Source organism: Gopherus evgoodei, chromosome 2 (assembly GCF_007399415.2).
Source record: "Gopherus evgoodei ecotype Sinaloan lineage chromosome 2, rGopEvg1_v1.p, whole genome shotgun sequence".
Taxonomy (NCBI): domain Eukaryota; kingdom Metazoa; phylum Chordata; order Testudines; family Testudinidae; genus Gopherus; species Gopherus evgoodei.
Window position 1 is genome coordinate 56,615,957 of NC_044323.1, and position 17,268 is coordinate 56,633,224.

The following is a 17,268-nucleotide window of genomic DNA, read 5'->3' on the forward strand; positions in this document are numbered from 1 at the left end:
TGAATACCATTGCAGAGGAAGTGCCTAGTACATCTTACAGTACTGAAGTGGTTAATCTATTGGCTTTGATTTATTTTTAGTTGAGAATATATCCTTTAATGAGACACACAGGTTAGGTTTGAGTAATGCAAAAACATAATTTTGCAGCAGCAATTTTGTGCTGATAAGTAACTAAAAGTAGAGAGCTGAAGTTTCATGTCTAGTTTTGTCAGGAACTGTCTAGAGTTAACAGTAAATGAGGATGGTAATAGTGAGATTATCACCAACTGAACCAAACTGAAATAGACACCTGTCTTTCTCTGAAGAATTCACACATGATTAAAGTATCACAGTAGCCTGGATGTGGGAGTTAGTCAAGCATGACAAGTTTTCATCTTAAAAAATGAAAATTATTCTACATAAGGTTTTATTTCATTTAATCTGTTCTATGCTATCATAAAATACAGGACTGAGGAAGTTGCTTTCGTGCAAGAGACAATAATTGTACATAATGTACTGAAGGCCTGTTATTACTAATTATGTGCATACTGGAAATTACTACAGCTTTCTGAAAGTCCATGCATAACAGTTAATCATTTCTCTACTATTGTGAGGTCCTCGCATCTGGTGCACCTTGGTCCCTCCTGTTCTCTGCCCAGCTAAGCAAGCAGGTGCTTGGGGAGGCCAGTGGAAGGGGTGAGGGGGCAGCATGTCCGGGTCTTTGACGGCAATTCGATGGCAGGTCCCTCAGTCCCTCTCCTTTCTGAGCTGCCGCTGAAGTGCTGCCGAAGAGGAAGAGAGGGAGTGAAGGACCTGCTACCAAATTCCCGCAGAAGAATGAAGTGGCACTATTGAGTTACCGCCGAAGTGCCACCAATTGACTTCTTTTTTTTTCCCCCTCATTTCACTGCTTGCGGCAGCAAAAAAACTGGAGCTGGCCCTGTCTCTGCTCGTGGCACATAACAATCTAGTGTCCTGTGGGCTATAATATTTTGGTCTTGTTTTGGTTGTTGGGTTTAGTGTACACATGCTGGATAGTCTTGGTGGTCTGCAATATACGAGACGCCAGACCAGATGATCTCCTGGTTCCTTCTGGTTTTAAGACTCTGAGTTACTGCTAAAGATTGCTGTGTCTGGGCAAGGAAACTTCAAGGGAGAGCCCAGGACTTTGAGACACCCTGAATATCCTTCCCACCATGGCAGGGCTGATCCCTGACTGGCAGAGGGCCTAAGGTCCTCCAAAACTTAGATCCACTGGCATGGGTGTGAGGGGCAGCGTTGCTGAAGAGTAGGTGGTACAGTTAGTAGAGGATCCAGATTAGAGAGCAGCTGGGGCCTGATCCCACTCTGTTGCTTCTTGTGTGTTAATTTAGTGCACTACTGTGTCATGTATTTTAAAACAGTTAAGCAATGTGAACAGCTCAGACATAAGAAGCAGTAAATGACAGGAGAGCAACACATGCATCTGGCTGGCCAAGCACTGAGGCAGTTTCTAGACCAACCAGAGAATCTAGACCAACTAGATAATCTGATTTTGATGCAATGGGAGCAGTGTGCCAAAATCCTATCTAAAGGAAAAGGATACTAACCAACTTGGCTAAGTCACCTCTCCTTTCTGTGCTTAAGTTTTCTATTTTTAAAGTGGAGGTAATAATGCTTGCAGTTTACAGAGGAAAACCCCACTGCAGGTACTAAGTATTATCCGTATGTAGCTGCTAGCAGAAGATCTGCAAACACTATCAGTCAGCATTCTAAGTACTATAGCCAAACTTTGCCATATTTTTTTATGAAAATGTTTGAGACTTTTTTGTATTTCTTTTATTTCCTAACTCTTGACTAATAACCAAGCATGGGCTCATATTAGACAGCACAGTATACAGGTTCGTAGCTAATGTGTGGTAGGTATGTTGGATATCTCTTGTCTTTCTAAGAATGCCTTTGTTTTTGTTTTAAATGCTCTTTGCTGCTGTAATTGTACAGTTCTGGGAACACAGTGGGAACAGATGCAGTGAAGTCATTTTGCACCTTAACATAAGTTTACTTTATTTAAATCATTCCTATTCTTACTGGTAGATTTTATGTTCATTTCTTTCTGTTACTATATTAATCCATTTTTAATAGTTCAGCTTATCAAGCAGAGAGAAATTAACATCAATAGCTGGACAATATAATTAAACAATGGGTTTATTTCATATGTTTTCAGAGTTTTCTGGTTGTCTTAGTACATTAACACTTGTTTAGCTTAAGGATTATTATATTTAAACACTGAAATTCTTGTAGCAAGTGGCTTTTCAACATCTTGAGTCTTCATTAGAGGGGTGCAATATAGTCAATTTATTTCTTAATTAAATAATTAATGAGCAGGTCAAAATTTTTGGACATAGTTTGTCATTGAAAAATATGGTTTGATCAAAAATGAATAATTTCAGACAAACTGTTATTGACAAAAATATTCCAATTTACATTGAATACCAATTTTTTTTTGTTCACAAATTTGGATGAAAACTATCTTGTGAATATCTTCAACTGGGAAATATATAATATTTCAACCGGAATTAATGGCAAGACAGTTGTCCAAGAATAGAAACTCGTGGAGCCAAATTCTCTTCTAAAGTAAAATAGCACCACTCCAGTGACTTCAATGGTGATGCACTGATTTACACCAGCAGAGAAATTTGCCCTAGGGTTTGGAGACCATCCAAGGAGGGGAGAAAGGAGCAGGAGAGAAAGGAGGAGGTCCATTTCATCAGCTTCTTCCAGTGGTTAGGAGGAAGCAAGGATGGTTGGGTTTTATCACTGACTCAGTCACCAGCCAGCTGTGGCCAACTCACTTTTCCTCTGTTTTATGGGGATAATTATATTTACACACATTTGTGAGCTGCTTTGAGATGCATAATTTTCTTCCATATAAGTATTCAATCATTTGATTATACATGCCAGTTTTCTTTATTTCCTTGCTAGGGTATTTTTTAAGTATCAGGGGGTAGCCGTGTTAGTCTGGATCTGTAAAAGCAGCAAAGAATCCTGTGGCACCTTATAGACTAAGTGAACACCCACTTCGTCACCCACGAAAACTCATGCTCCAAAACGTCTGTTAGTCTATAAGGTGCCGCAGGATTCTTTGCTGCTTTTAGGGTATTTTTGGCATCCATGATCATGGTATGTCTGAGCAGAGCCCTAAGGCTTTGTTTTATGGGTAGGTATCATGGGGAATATTCCCATTAGATAAATTTCTGGTTAAAAAAACAAAAGAAGTGTCTTTCGACATATCTGGCACACTTGAGTCACTGAACTGTTCAAACTCGGTCATTAATCAACAATAAAGAAATTAAGGGGATTTTTTTCAAAAATTCTGAAACACTTAATTTGATTCCTGTATTTCTTTTAGTCAAAGATGCATGATCTCCCCACATCTTCCTTCTCTCTGCTCAAAATCTCACTGCTAAAGTTATTTATTTTCCTTTCCAACTGCTTTCTAACCACATAACACCACCTCCTTGAATCATTTCACTAGCTTCCTGTTTTTTACCACATCAGGCTCCTTTCACCCAGTTTCATGGCTCTGCATAAGTTCTCTCTGCCTATTCTTGTACTTTTATGTCGTCCTCTACCATCCCTCCTTTGTGCATTTACAGCAAGACAACACAATATGGCCTGTGCTAGCCATTGCAAACAAATAATAGACGAGGTGACATTAACAGCATTCTTCCAACCCACCTTGGAGATAGAAATGACAGTAGGCCTGGGGTCAGATGGGGTTGTACTCAAGGCTACTTCAGGCTGCTGTCCATGCCACAATGGCTACAGTGCTATTTTTAGCATGCTAATATGAGCAGAGCTAGCATGTGTCTGTCTATCCAGGCTGGGAAGCACACTCCCAACTGCTGTGTAGATGTACCCTGTCTAGCTTAGGGAAAGCAAACTCCAGAGCTGAAGTTCTTCTGGGGAGAATGCCCAGCCTGACTCCATTCCCTAACACACAAATCTTGGGACTGCCAAACCAAACTTCCCAGGCATCTCCAAAGTGAGGCACTGAAAAAAAACAGTTGGTCTCTGCAATCCACAGGATACGCACATACTACTCAATCATTGCTCTTTAAAAATAGAACCATCACTTAAGAGGATACTATTTGAAAGAGTAATTAAAACAGGATGGACAAGCAATTTAAAAGCAACCTCAATTAAGTACAAACAAATTGATTTGTCAGTTTAGGTCCGATTCTTAATGTTCAGATACACCTGACCAAATTCAGATATTGGACTCCACTGATGAAAATGGAACTTCATTGGCTTTCACCAGGACTAAATTTGGTCATGGCGTGGTACCTTGCTGCATGTGGGAATAGCACAGATGTCTCTGAGAACTGCAAGCTCTTAAGTAATACAGTTCCTTATATCTACAATTCAGTATTTGGAGGAGATTTTGTGCATCTACTATATCATCAGATTGGTTGGGGTTTTTCTATTCAGTATTCTCTTCCTCCTGTACAGGAGTTATATACAATATAATTGCAAAAATGCTGTGTTTTTTTTTTTAATCATAGCTTTTGTTTGCACCCTATCTATAAAGCCTTCCTTAGCTTTAGCTGACTAATTTAGCCTATTTAATCTTTTGTTTGGCTCAGTTTGATAACTTTACATCATGAGGACAACATCAAGGAAATTAAGTAATTTTGTTATTTCATTTATATAATTGGATTTGTCTGAACTACATCTGAACCTTAATCCAAACTTGAAGTAATAAATGTTTGCAGATTTAGCAGGAGAAAAAATGATTTCTGGATTTGAGACTGAATAATTTGTGCCAGGACTATAGGACAAAATGGACTGCTGGAAAAGAAAAGGCCATTAAGGTAATGGGAGTCACATAGCCATGTCTCTGCACATTTAGGGGGAAGGGCTTCAACCACAAAAGGCTCAAACACTGCCCCTTAACATGACTTGAACTCTTAATGTGCTGTCCATAGTACAAATTGGGGTGACATTGTCAAAAGCCTCACAATAAGCAATGCTTGCAGCACGCAGTTACCTTCTCAGTAGTTCCATGCTAGAATCTGTCATTAGCACAACACCTGTGACAGAAGACTTCTGCTACCGAGACCAGACCGCAGTCTTGCAGCTCATGGGCTACCAGAGCTGTTTGCTCTCAATCCACAGCCCTTTCCAGGTTTAAAGAGGAGAGGCACCTGCCAGTTTTTCCCATGCTCTAGTGCTGCTTTCTTTTTCTCTTTTTCCATACTCCTGAAAGAACAAACCATCCGCCTTATTTCCTGGCTCTAAAATGAAAAATAAACATCCTCAGTAGGTTTCAAATCCAGAATATATGGATTTAGCACATACTCTCGGGCTGCCTTGTCCACTGAGGATACATGGAGGGGCAGCAAGTTTGGTGTGCACAGAAGCAGGGTGGGAGTGGAAGTACAGGCTGGTCAGACGGGCTTTAGGGTTTACATGAGAGTTCTGGGCTAGAAGCAAACAGCCCATTGCACTGGCAGTAGTGACCACTGTAATTACTGCCATTCTTGAATCCACTGGATTATGAGAGAGAAGGATAACAAGACCCTTCAAGGTGGGTGTTTGTTTTGTCTTGGAATGTTTTGTTACTCCTTCGTTACCAGTATCTTTGCTTAGAGATGCACTGTGTAATTTTAGTTAACAATTGAATAGTATTGTATGCAGTACAGTGTCTCTAGCCAGGCTGCTAAGTGTTCTCCAAAATTAATTCTCACCCTCTCCTGATATTCTATCCTTTTTGAGGATAACTCAGCACAAATGCAACACTGATGTCTACTACATTCTTCTGCCTATAAGGAGAAAAAGAAATTTAGGGACATAGGTGTCACAGAGTGTGGGGGAGACAAGGCCCTGCACCCCCGGCTTCCTGCGATTCACCATGACTCTCAACCAGCCAGGAAAACAGGTTTATTTAGATGACAGGAACACAGTCCAAAACAGGTCTTGCCAGTACAGACAACAGGACCCTCTTTAGTTAGGTCCATCTAGGGGCCCCAGGAGGGCCACAGCCCCGTCGGGACGCCCTGCTCCATTTTCCAGCCAGCTCCAAACTGAAACTCCCTCCAGCCATCTCACTCAGCCTCCCTCCAGCTCCTTCCCCAGCCTTTGTCCAGTTTCCTGGGCAGAGGTGTCACCTGGCCTCCAGCCCCCCTCCTGGGTACTCATGTTACATGCTCAGGTATCCTCACTTCTTCAATGCAGACAGTCCCAGCAAAACTCCCTTGCAGCCTTCCCAGGTCAATACTCCCCCCTCAGCATTCAAAGAACACATCAAGAATATTCCCACTTTGTCACGTCGGTCAGATCATTCATCCAGCTAGTCCAGTATCCTATTTCTAACAGTGACAAATATGAACTGTTTCAGAGAAAGGTGCATGAAACCTGGCAGTTATGGAATAGTCTACATTCCATGCAAGTTTCTCACTAATCCCATTAATTAGAGGTTGGCTTATATCCCAAAGCATGAAAGCATATACCCCCTCCAAAATTCTTGGTTTATTTTATGTCTGTGAGAAAACTCAGGATTGGCTGTAAGTTTTTATTTGCAGACCATACTGCAAAAGACAGTTGAATGGAAAGTTTGCTATATTGTATAAGAATAACAGAATAAACTAACAGTTCTTCTTGATTGTATTCCAGCAATCTGTTGCTCTATTCTATGGTCTAGTTTGTCCATTTTGCTTTGTTTTGTTTTTACTGTAGACCTACACTAAGCTGATACTAATGTGGTTCTCGATGAGTGGTTTGTTTACACATATTTGTTGGTTTGGTTCCTTGCTCTCCAAATCTATAACTTATTAATACTAGTTTACCATCACCTAAATGCAGAATTTGAATTTAGGGGATCTAGAGAGAATGCTGTCCTTTTTTCTTAAAATACAGTAGTTGAATGTAAAGTGGACAAATGGACATGAGAATTTGTTTGTTTAAACATGTATCGTTCCAGTTGTACCAAAAGAGTGTAAATATGAGCCTTTGCAGCTCCCAATGACCCACAAAATGTGAAACCGCATGTGACACTGACCCTGAGACCATGACACTCATTAAGACATGTTCAAGCTCCATCAGTTCTGAACACTCTTGAACTTTGGAGATGTTTGGATCTGGATTGGATTTAAGATGGACCTGAATGAGAACACAAAATCTGTATGATATGACTCATGGGGGTGGAGGGATTTTGTCTCCAAATATGAACTTCACACCATGGTTTTCTGCCATACAGCATAGACACATCACTTCCCAATTCCGCATTGCTGCTCTGCCCTTGTCTCTTCCTCCTGTTGTCCCTCCTCCTGCTCCCCTTCAACTTTGAGTCCATCGCACAAGGGGACATCTAGAGAACTTTTCAAAACACTAGGTCTGGCTTTCCCTTAAGTCCATTCTACTCTGCCTGTAATGAGGCAGATATGAGGACAAACTGGTCAGAACACCCATCAGAGCATCCCCATCTCACCAGAGATAGGGCTTGACATTTTATATTAGAATCTATTCCTTTTATGAGATTTAGTGTTACAGATGAACAAGTGAAACCTCACGGTAAGCGTAGCAGGATGAGATGCCACCGTATTTTGCTATGTACAATTCAATGTCCAGTTCGGTGAATAGTTTTCCTAGTTGCTTCCTGTTATGCTGCTAAAGTGGAATATGGGGCCTTTAAGGCCTTTTGAGTCTAGTTATATTGCTCTTTAGTATAGAAAATAATAAACTTCCAGTGTTTTGTGTCTCCACACACATGCACACAATTGGCATTCTGTAGGGATAGAGACAATATTGTTCCTCTATTGTAAATTAATATAGACTAAATGAATGGAATTTAATGCTGGATTTTCATGAAGCACAACGACCAAATAGCTGCCTTTCTAACAAATATTATGGCAATAAGTGAGAAAGCATCTAGTGCCTTTCCCACAGATTTCCCACAAGGAATTGGGAAAATGAAGTGGAGATGATTTATTGCTCTTTGTTGTATTCAAAGCATAATCTTGGGGAGCGGGGGGAGTCGTCAATTGCTCAAAATGCTGAGTGAGCCAATATTTTAGAGATAGTTAACTCAATACAAACATTCCACAAACAGTTGATTAAATGAAAAGCAACACTAAATAACACTATCTATAGTACATATTTCATTCTTTGTGCAGACCTGGCCTGAGGCTTTTTTTTAAAAAGCACCAGATGTTTCTTTGAGAAATGTATTTGCCTTTGTGTGATGACAGATGCTCTTTGAAATCGCAAAGTATGTAATCGCAGAGTTTGCCATTTAAAATCAGGAAATTCAATTTGTTTTCTCAGAGGCATGACTGAAGGGCAAAATCTAGCAAGAATTGCTATATAAACTAATGCTTTTTAATATTCTATACTAGACCTGCTGCTCTGACCCTCATCTCCAATGCAGTTCCCAGACACAAATGGGAAAATCAATTTCCAAATGCAAGAGGCCACTGCCAATGGGAACTTTCCTCTGCTCCTGCCTAGTATGTTGCTTTTTCTTAAATGTAAGTTTGCCTTTCATATTAGTCACTTCACATGGCCTTTTTTATAAGCCTATCACACTGCTCATGGGAAGAAAATACACTCACCATGAGGCAATCTAATTTGACAAACATACTACATTAAACATACTCTTAATATCTTTAGAGTAGTGACTTAAGTCACTGTATAGCTGAAGACAATATCAAATAAAGGGTACTTGCCTAACTCAAACAGAATGGATTTGTCTTAAATTTTTCGAACAATCAATCGCCATTAGACTAAGCTCAATATGTGAAGTTAGAGTTGCCTCTGCCCAGTTAAAGTGCATGAGAAAGTGATGACTGCTCAGAAACGGGGGGTTTGATTGGGGGTTTAAGGTAGGGCTGTGCCAAACTCCTTCCATCAAACAAGACAAAATTAAACATGTTTCAGCTTCTGTTACATCCCAAAACTTGTACCAGCTTCATGGCAAAGCTTGTTGAGGTTCAAAAACTGGCAGATTTTCATGCAAACTGGGCTAATTAGTGGTTTGGGGGTGGAAACCATGTAAAACTCAGTGGCTTTGGCTGAAGCCCAAGTATAATTCTAGGGGTGTGAGCCCTTGAGAGGGGAAACCAGAGTTTTGAAAACTGTAATATACTCTAGAGATGGTAGATACATCTGAATATGCAGGATGTAATCTGCTTCTTATTGAATCAATGGAGTTGATTCAGCTGATAGCCATTAACAGATAAATCTACAGGTTTTCAGTGAATATATGAAAGTTCTATTTTAATCTAGTGAAGGCCTTCGTGTTCAGAGTTTGTTTGGAATCAGCATTGAACAAATCTGATCCTTATCTGAAATTTTATCCAAACTTATCTAACCCACTTTTGTTTGGAAATTGCATTCTTGCAAGATCTCTGGCACCTCCATGTCCTACATAGAAATATCGTGAGAAAAGCATTTCCTGTAGTATCAGCATGTCTCCTTCTAGATTGGCAGAAACAAGTTAGTGCTGAGGGACGCACTCATTTAGAAGTAGGGCTTTTTTTCCTGAACTTCTAAACTATTTTTTTAAAGGGTTGAAAAGGTCAGGCAAAGTTCCAGTCCAGTTCTTTCTGTATTCATCACAATTTACAATGTTTAGACCAAGAACTCAAAGTCTTGGATTTTTCTGTTGGTTTGAATGGACATGGACAAAAAACTGCTAACCCACTTATACCAGTATGAATAACAGTGGAAATATCCCTGCTTTACATTGTTGTGAGGGGAAACTTTGGCCCAGTCAGTGCAAATACAGAAGGCATCATTCTAATCTCACACCTGTAGATTGAGACCAACTGCTATTAAGTCAATTGAGTTTACATCAATCCAAAACTAGTATAAAGGAGCTAGTAGTCAGGCCTAGTGAGACTATATTACCCCACAATAGTGCTCATTGTGTTGGAATTTCCTCAACACAATTTCCCAATGGTTCTTCTGATGCTTAAAGGTAAGTAATTTTCAGTAGGTATGCAGAAACATAATGGCCATTACTGACAGAGCATACATCTAGCTAGATTGTTTTAGGAAGAGACTATAGTTTTCTTAGCTTTGCATAAATAGTATACACAGAGAACCTCCTGCTGTCACTGCTGCACTCTGTGCAAACTTCATACCTGCATTACTTCCATTAAGACATCACTGTTCAAACTTTATTTTTACATTATTAATAGTGTTCATAAAACTTTCATTCCCTTCTCCACTTAGAAATTATCCACTCTACAATTTTAAGTGGCCTGTTGACTACTGACACCCTCCATGGTTTAAAAAACAAACAAACAAAAAAACAATTGGAGATTGTCAGGATTTTTTTCCCACCTCCACACCCAGACACACCCCTTCAGATGTGGCTTTTAGATCACCAGGCCTCTAATCTCATCATGTGGCAATTTGTTCCCTGTGTCTAGAAATGCTGTGCCAAATCGCACCTTTTGTCTTCCTTCATTTCAAAACACACCTTTTCCCAAAGGACACAGGCAAATCCATCCAAAATGATGAAACATTTTTTTACCATGGTTTAAAAGTGGCACTAAATCATTGGAAAGACTACTTAAGAAATATTTACTGAGTCTCCACCATGGGTATGTTCTCAGAGTGACCTGCTGGAAGACTGGATGGAAAATATTAGATTTGTTGATAATTTTTTTGCAGGATTGGGGTTTTAGTCCCTTGTTTTGTTTTCCAGGTGTGTTGAGTTCCCTTCATTTTTCTCTGAGAAACACGAAATGCAAAAAAGGAGGTCAGGTGCCAAACTTTCTGCTTCTCAGTTTAGGTCTCAATTCAGCAAGGTACTTAATGTACCTAATTTTAACCACCTGGGAGGCAATTTTCAAAGGTACAATGGGGAATTAGGCACCTAATTCCCACTAATTTCTAATATCAGCTGGGTGCTAATTCTTCTTTGTATCTGAGAATATCCCCTGTGAATATTCCCATTCAAGGCTATAAGTGAAATCTTGACCCCATTCGAGTTTGTAGGAGAGCTGCCATTGACTTTGTCTGATATGCATAGCATTAAGTACACAAATAGTCATATGTTCGAGTACCTTGCTGAACTGGGGCCTGTATGAATCCCCCACCTCACTCCAGGCCTTTAGATCATCCTGACACCAAGACAGACCTCTGCAAATAACTAACTTTTCTAGTTTGCTGACCAAACTGAAAATATTTTTTTTAATTGTTTTAGATCAACTCAAATTTTCTTTTAATCTTTATGTGAACCCAAGAAGTTGAAATTTTGTTTTCGGGTTTTAAACATTTGGGGTTTTAAACCTCACTTGAGGTTTTAAACATTTGTTTAACTGAAATTTTGTTCTTTAAATTGAAACACTTGTTTATTAAATGTCCCGAAAGATTAGGGTGGTGTGGTTTTTTTTTCTGAATCTTTTTCTCAGGCAAAATAATTCAGAGAATTCAACAGAAATATGCAAAATGTTTCCACCCCAAATCTGCATTTAGCACCAACAAAAAAATTTCTTCTGAAAAACTTCACCACTCTCTTCACCCAGGCCTCATGTCTTCATACTGCCAGCCCAGCTTCTATAACTTATTTTTATATATATAAACATATATATACTTGGAGCTTTCAAACTGTCTGGTGTCTGTTTTTTAGTCTTTTGATACTATGTTTAAAAAAAAAAATCTATTGGCTTGCAGTAGCCATCCTGTAGATGACTATAAAGCATCAGCATAGAACAGATGTGCATAAAATTGTTGCCAAATGCTCTTAGTATCTTTTTCAAAAGATAAACACAAACTGTACATCATATGACTTCTCAACATGACTTTAATTACATACTTAACAAACTTCAAATGATACAGTGCAATGGATTCTTCTAAAATTCTGAGTTCCTTTCAATGCCAGGTATAGAGGATTCATAGTGAGTGGGTGGTCTAAGCTAATTGTCTTTTGTCCTGCCTAAAGTCTTGAAATGTGAGTAGATCTGTTTCGCAACTGAGTCAGTGGGACAATGATCTATTATCAAATAATTCACAAGGCAAATTGAGGGTGATGGTGGAATGTAACATGAATGAATATATTTTTGTGCAAGGCTGACTAATGAAATTAGAGACTACTTATAATGAGTGCTACGCATATTGCTCTTGGGGTGGTCAGAACAGGAAATGCTTTGGGCTACATTCTGCAGAAATAGCCCTCATGAAACAGCATGGCATGCCTGTCTTTGGCAGCATAGTTGCTGAAAGGATTATATTAAATGACTGTTATAGATGACTTGGTGGGCCAGCCCTGATTCCACATGCTACTCCTGTTGATGTCCTAATTTGTGGAGCATAACATGAGATATTTAACTGAATGGCAGACTCCTTTAGCAGGTACTCATATAGTCTTTTCAATAGTTCACTGTTGTATAGCATTATGCAAAAATTTAAGAATGCCAGGTTTGTCTCAGCTGGTGGTGATTTTTATTTTGTCACATTTATTAGGGCTTATGGACCAATTGGCTTTGTGTTTGGGGTTTTTTTATGTTGAAGGTTTTGGGATTTAAAGTAAATGAAAATTGCAATTCTACCAAATTCAACCGAGTGGCTTGATTTCATAGCGTATTTAGAAAATCAGGCCCTCAGTACTTTCAGTCATGAAAGGAGAATCTATTCTGACAAAATCTGGGAAAGCACTGGCATTCAAACAAATGTCTAGATCCAAATTAAACAGTTATTGTAACTTTCTTAGGACCACTATTGCCAGTTTATTCAACAGTAATTTTTTTTATATTATCATTCTAATGTTTGGGAAGACATTGAAAATTAAAATCAAATTGGAGGATTTTGCTACCTCTTGTTCTAGAGACCTTGTGTCTGGGAATGTCAGACTCAAAACTAGATAGTTGTTCATCATTTTATTGTTTTCCATTCTCGTCTGTGGAGTTTCTTTTCAGGCCATCCTTAGTGGGGAAACATAGTGTGGGATAGAAATTAACAGAACTGTAGACAAATTGGAATGTTAATCTTCATGGAGGCCTTTTCAGTGCAATTTCCCAATGCTTCTGTCATTCCAGGGTCAACATATGCAGGTGCTGTTGAGCAAAAGAACAGTAGTAGCTTATAAACAAAAAAAAGGTACACTCTAGATCTAAGGATTTTGCTATCAGCAGATCAGAATCAGTGCTTTCAGTTAGCAGTCCATAAGTCAGGCAGAGAAAATTCATAGCAGATATCTTTTTAAAGGCTTAAATCTCTGGAAGTAGATGTCTTTTGGGCATATGATCCCAAAAGATAATCATTAGCTGTTTTTTCAAGTAATTTGTTTGAACAAGGGTACAAGAGTATTATTTCTCCAGACATTCCTCATCTGTTCTTGTAGTTGGATGCACTATTTCTAGACAAGAGGGGAAAGTAACTCTTATTGACAAAACATGGAATCTTGTTTAGTCAGAACTGTACAAACTGATCAGGGAGCCATTGCAAGATAATCTACTTATAAACTTGGTTGCCAGCATTAACCAAGTCTATTATCAGGCATGAATCCCAAAACATTACATTTCTCAGTTGTTCTGGAGGTGGTTATCAAGTACTCAGAATGAAGATATGTTTTCAGTAGCCTCTCCAGTTCTGATGGCGCACAGGACTTAGTTTATGAAACTGGTAATGGAGCATGGAGTCTTATCTTTGGGCTATAGACCTGAATGCAGTGCAGATTAATAGAGAGAGACAGTTTCTACCATCTGATAAATGGACTATGTGAAATGATTTATTGGTGGCCTAAGTGTGCAGAACCTAGAAACCACCATCAGTTGATAGAGAACTCTTGCTGGCAAGTCTCATCAGAAACACCACAAACTGAAAGGGCATGAAGATCTACTCTCACCTGTATAGCTGAGATGAGCGAGGGACAGAGAGGGGATATGGCTGGAGCACACTGTGCTTAAGGCTATTCTCCATTTCCCAGATCCAACAGAGGGATCCATGGGAAGCAGAATGTAGGTTAGAGTAGAGAACCTCTAACGGGCATTGAGGATCAGGTAGATACTAGCTGCCCCAAAACTGGAATCCCAAAACTGGCTTAAAATCATCATTAATCCCAACCCCTGGCCCATTCCAGCACCAAGTCTAAGAACCAAATAAGCAATAACTGAGTGCTGCGGCCCAGATTTTTAAAGGTGTTTAGCCACTGTTGTGTTCAGTGTAACAACACCTAATTCATTTTCAAAAGGAATTTGGGCACTTAGGAGTCTAAATCCCAAATTCCTTGTGAAAATTAGACTTAGGCTCCTAAATCAGTTAGGTGTTGTGACACTGAGCACAGCAGTGCCTAAACACCTTTAAAAATCTGGACCTGTGCATTTAATAACTTTGTAATTGACCATACCAGGCTTTCTTACAGTAGTTTTTAATTTTTCAGGTATCATTGTGATGCTGGTAGCTTGAAGCTGTAAAAGGTCAGTGTAGTAGAGCGGCGCCGGGGCTCAACCCTCCTTGCTGGCGGAGGGGAGCCACACCGGCCCACCGCACTCCGTCGACTCGAGGTCCGTCCCTTGTTGCGGGGTGGAGTGAACCCACAACAGTTAGCAAGTGGCCCAGGCCCTTAGGCAGAGCGGGGCAACACACACAGTATAGGCTCAGGCCTCGTCAGCGGGGCTGAGCGCAGGGGAGCAGTATATAAGTACGGCCAGGCCCTTCGGGCAGGGCGGGGCAACGCACACAGTCTAGGCTCAGGCCTCGTCAGCGGGGCTGAGCGCAGGGGAGCAGTATATAAGTACGCCCAGGCCCTTGGGCAGGGCGGGGCAACGCACACAGTCTAGGCTCAGGCCTCATCAGCGGGGCGGAGCACAGGGGAACAGTATATAGCTTCCACCGGTCAGGGGAGGGGGAGTCTGCCACCCTTGAAGGGGTGGCAGGGGGAACGCAGGCCCTCCCACTCCACTGCGTTCCAGCCCGGGGCCCTGGTAAAGGTCAACACCGCTAGCGGTCAGTGGGGGATCCTGACCGAAACACACTGACATCGGCTCAGGTGAGCCTGCAGCCTGACTGGGGTCGGCTGTCTCCAGGCCACTTCCAACCTCCCCCTCACTGGGTACCTGCCCTTTGCCAGCGTAGTCCGGGGGGTCCCAGATCATGGGTTCCTCAGAGTGTCCGGCATCAGGAGGTCCAGTCCACTCCTCGGGGTACCGGGCGCCGGGAGGTCCAGACAGCTCCTCCACAGGCCGAGCATCGGACCGCTCAGTCGGCTCCTCAGAGTATTGGCCCCACGGGAGTCAGGCCAGTACCCCTCCGGGTACCAGGCACGGGGTAGGCTGGGCCCAGCAGGAGCTCAGGCCCTAGCATCTGCCTTCTCTGGCAGCCTCCTCCTAACTGAGCACTGGGGCTGGGCTTTTATACTTCCAGTCCCACTCCCTGACATCCAGGGGGTGGGGACAGGCGGGACGGGCCTTGGACTTCCTGTTCCGCCCCTTGACTTCCAGGGGGCGGGGACAGGCGGCGAGGCCTCCGCCCGTGGCCACACCTTCTCTGGCCTATGTCCCTCAGGAGCGCGGCGGAGTGGGGCCCCCTCGTTACAGTCAGTCATTTTTGGCAACATTAGTTAATGACTGAGCTCTTGGTATTACAGTCCAGCAAACTATTTTCAGTTTCCCAAATAGAGGCTTGATCCTGCAAGCCTTATCTGTATGACAATGGGTTGTAGGATCAAACTCTAGCATCTCCAAGCCAGGCTTGGTTTTTTATACATATTTTTCAGTCTTATAGAATCAAAGATGGATACAATTAATATGTTTGGTGATCTAACATTATCATGAGTTTGTAAATCAGCTGTGGCTTTGATCCTCCTTGATAGTTGTTCAGGGCTCTTAATCTTTTGCTGGAAGTGCTTGGTACCTGGCAGTATCAGGCCATTTCAAACCATGATCAGCTAGCTGACTCCAAGATATTTTAAAATGTTGGGAAGAGTCTAAGGAACCTTCCTGTTCAACTAAAACCACCAGTGGAACAGAATATGAAACACAGTTGCTGGAAATCCATTTTATTCTCAAATGTTGGCTGAAAGACCTTTACTTAAAACAAACCAGAAGCAAATCAGCTTTGAGTTTTTTTTACAGCCAAAAATCTATCTGCCTGATGGAAACTGTGCTTACTCAGGTTCTCAGTTAGTTCCATGAATCAGAAAATAGACTTCACAGCTTTGCTGCTAGTTAGTAAAGCACACGCCATAAAATTTGTTGCATGTGAATGTTCTTCTTTAAAAACCAGAGCCTTTCACTGGAAGTGGATGCCCAGCTCTCTGGATCCTTTGAAAAACCCAGTCACAGTATTTAATACAATATTAGTAAGCAGTTAGTCAGTACCGGCTAATGACACTAATTTGAAGAGGCAGATGAGTAGAAATCCTCACAACTGGCTAATTACAGTAAATGATGTGTTATGTATTTGTAAATGATGGAATAGGATAACCTCATCAGGAAACTGAAAATGGATAAGAAATCAGTTTGAACTCAGACTTCTGAGGAAACATGTCAACATTAAAAGATCTTTTTATCTTTCATACAGTTCTGCTTCTGTTTTGTTTATGGCAATTTATTCATTCCCAAAGTTCAAGTCAGTCCCAGAACACTTGATGCATTGTCACTCAGTCCCTTAGTGGTCCTGAGTTTGTCGCATTGACCAGAAACATTTAAATATCACATTTATGCTCAAAGTTGGCAAGTGCAGCTTGAAACAATAATGCTCACATGAAACTGACTTCTATCTGGCTAAATGCTTTTCCCCTTAGAGGCAAATATAATAGATTATAACACCAAAAATCTGAGGCTTGGCAAATGAGTCAGACCCAATCAGAAGATCCTGAAATGACGCTGCAAAGGTCACCAAGTCTCAAAAAGCACAGCTCTCTGTGTGTGTGAGAGAGAGAGAGAGAGAGAGAAACAGAAACACACACCCTCTGAATATGCTTCAATGTTTTCACTCTAAATGCCTGCTCAGATTTTGTTCTGATTGTTTTTTGGCACTTTTCCTTGGCATGAGACTATAGTCTGTCAGTGATCAAAGCAGTCATTGTTCTAGTGGAGTCAGTGATTTTAAATTACTCATCCCTTGCATATTTGTTTGTTTCTATCTTTTGCTGATAGTCCACTAAAACCCAGGATGCACTCTCCTGTGAATTTTCTGTATTTAGGTATTTCTTATGGTCTGCATTAAGTATATTCTTGCAGGGAAAAGCTCTCCCCAATTATGTCTTTTGAATAACGAATATGGCATTTTAGGGTACTGTAGGAATCTGCATTATTGTGTAGATTAATTTAGGTTTGATCATGACCGTGCTGTAGTCAA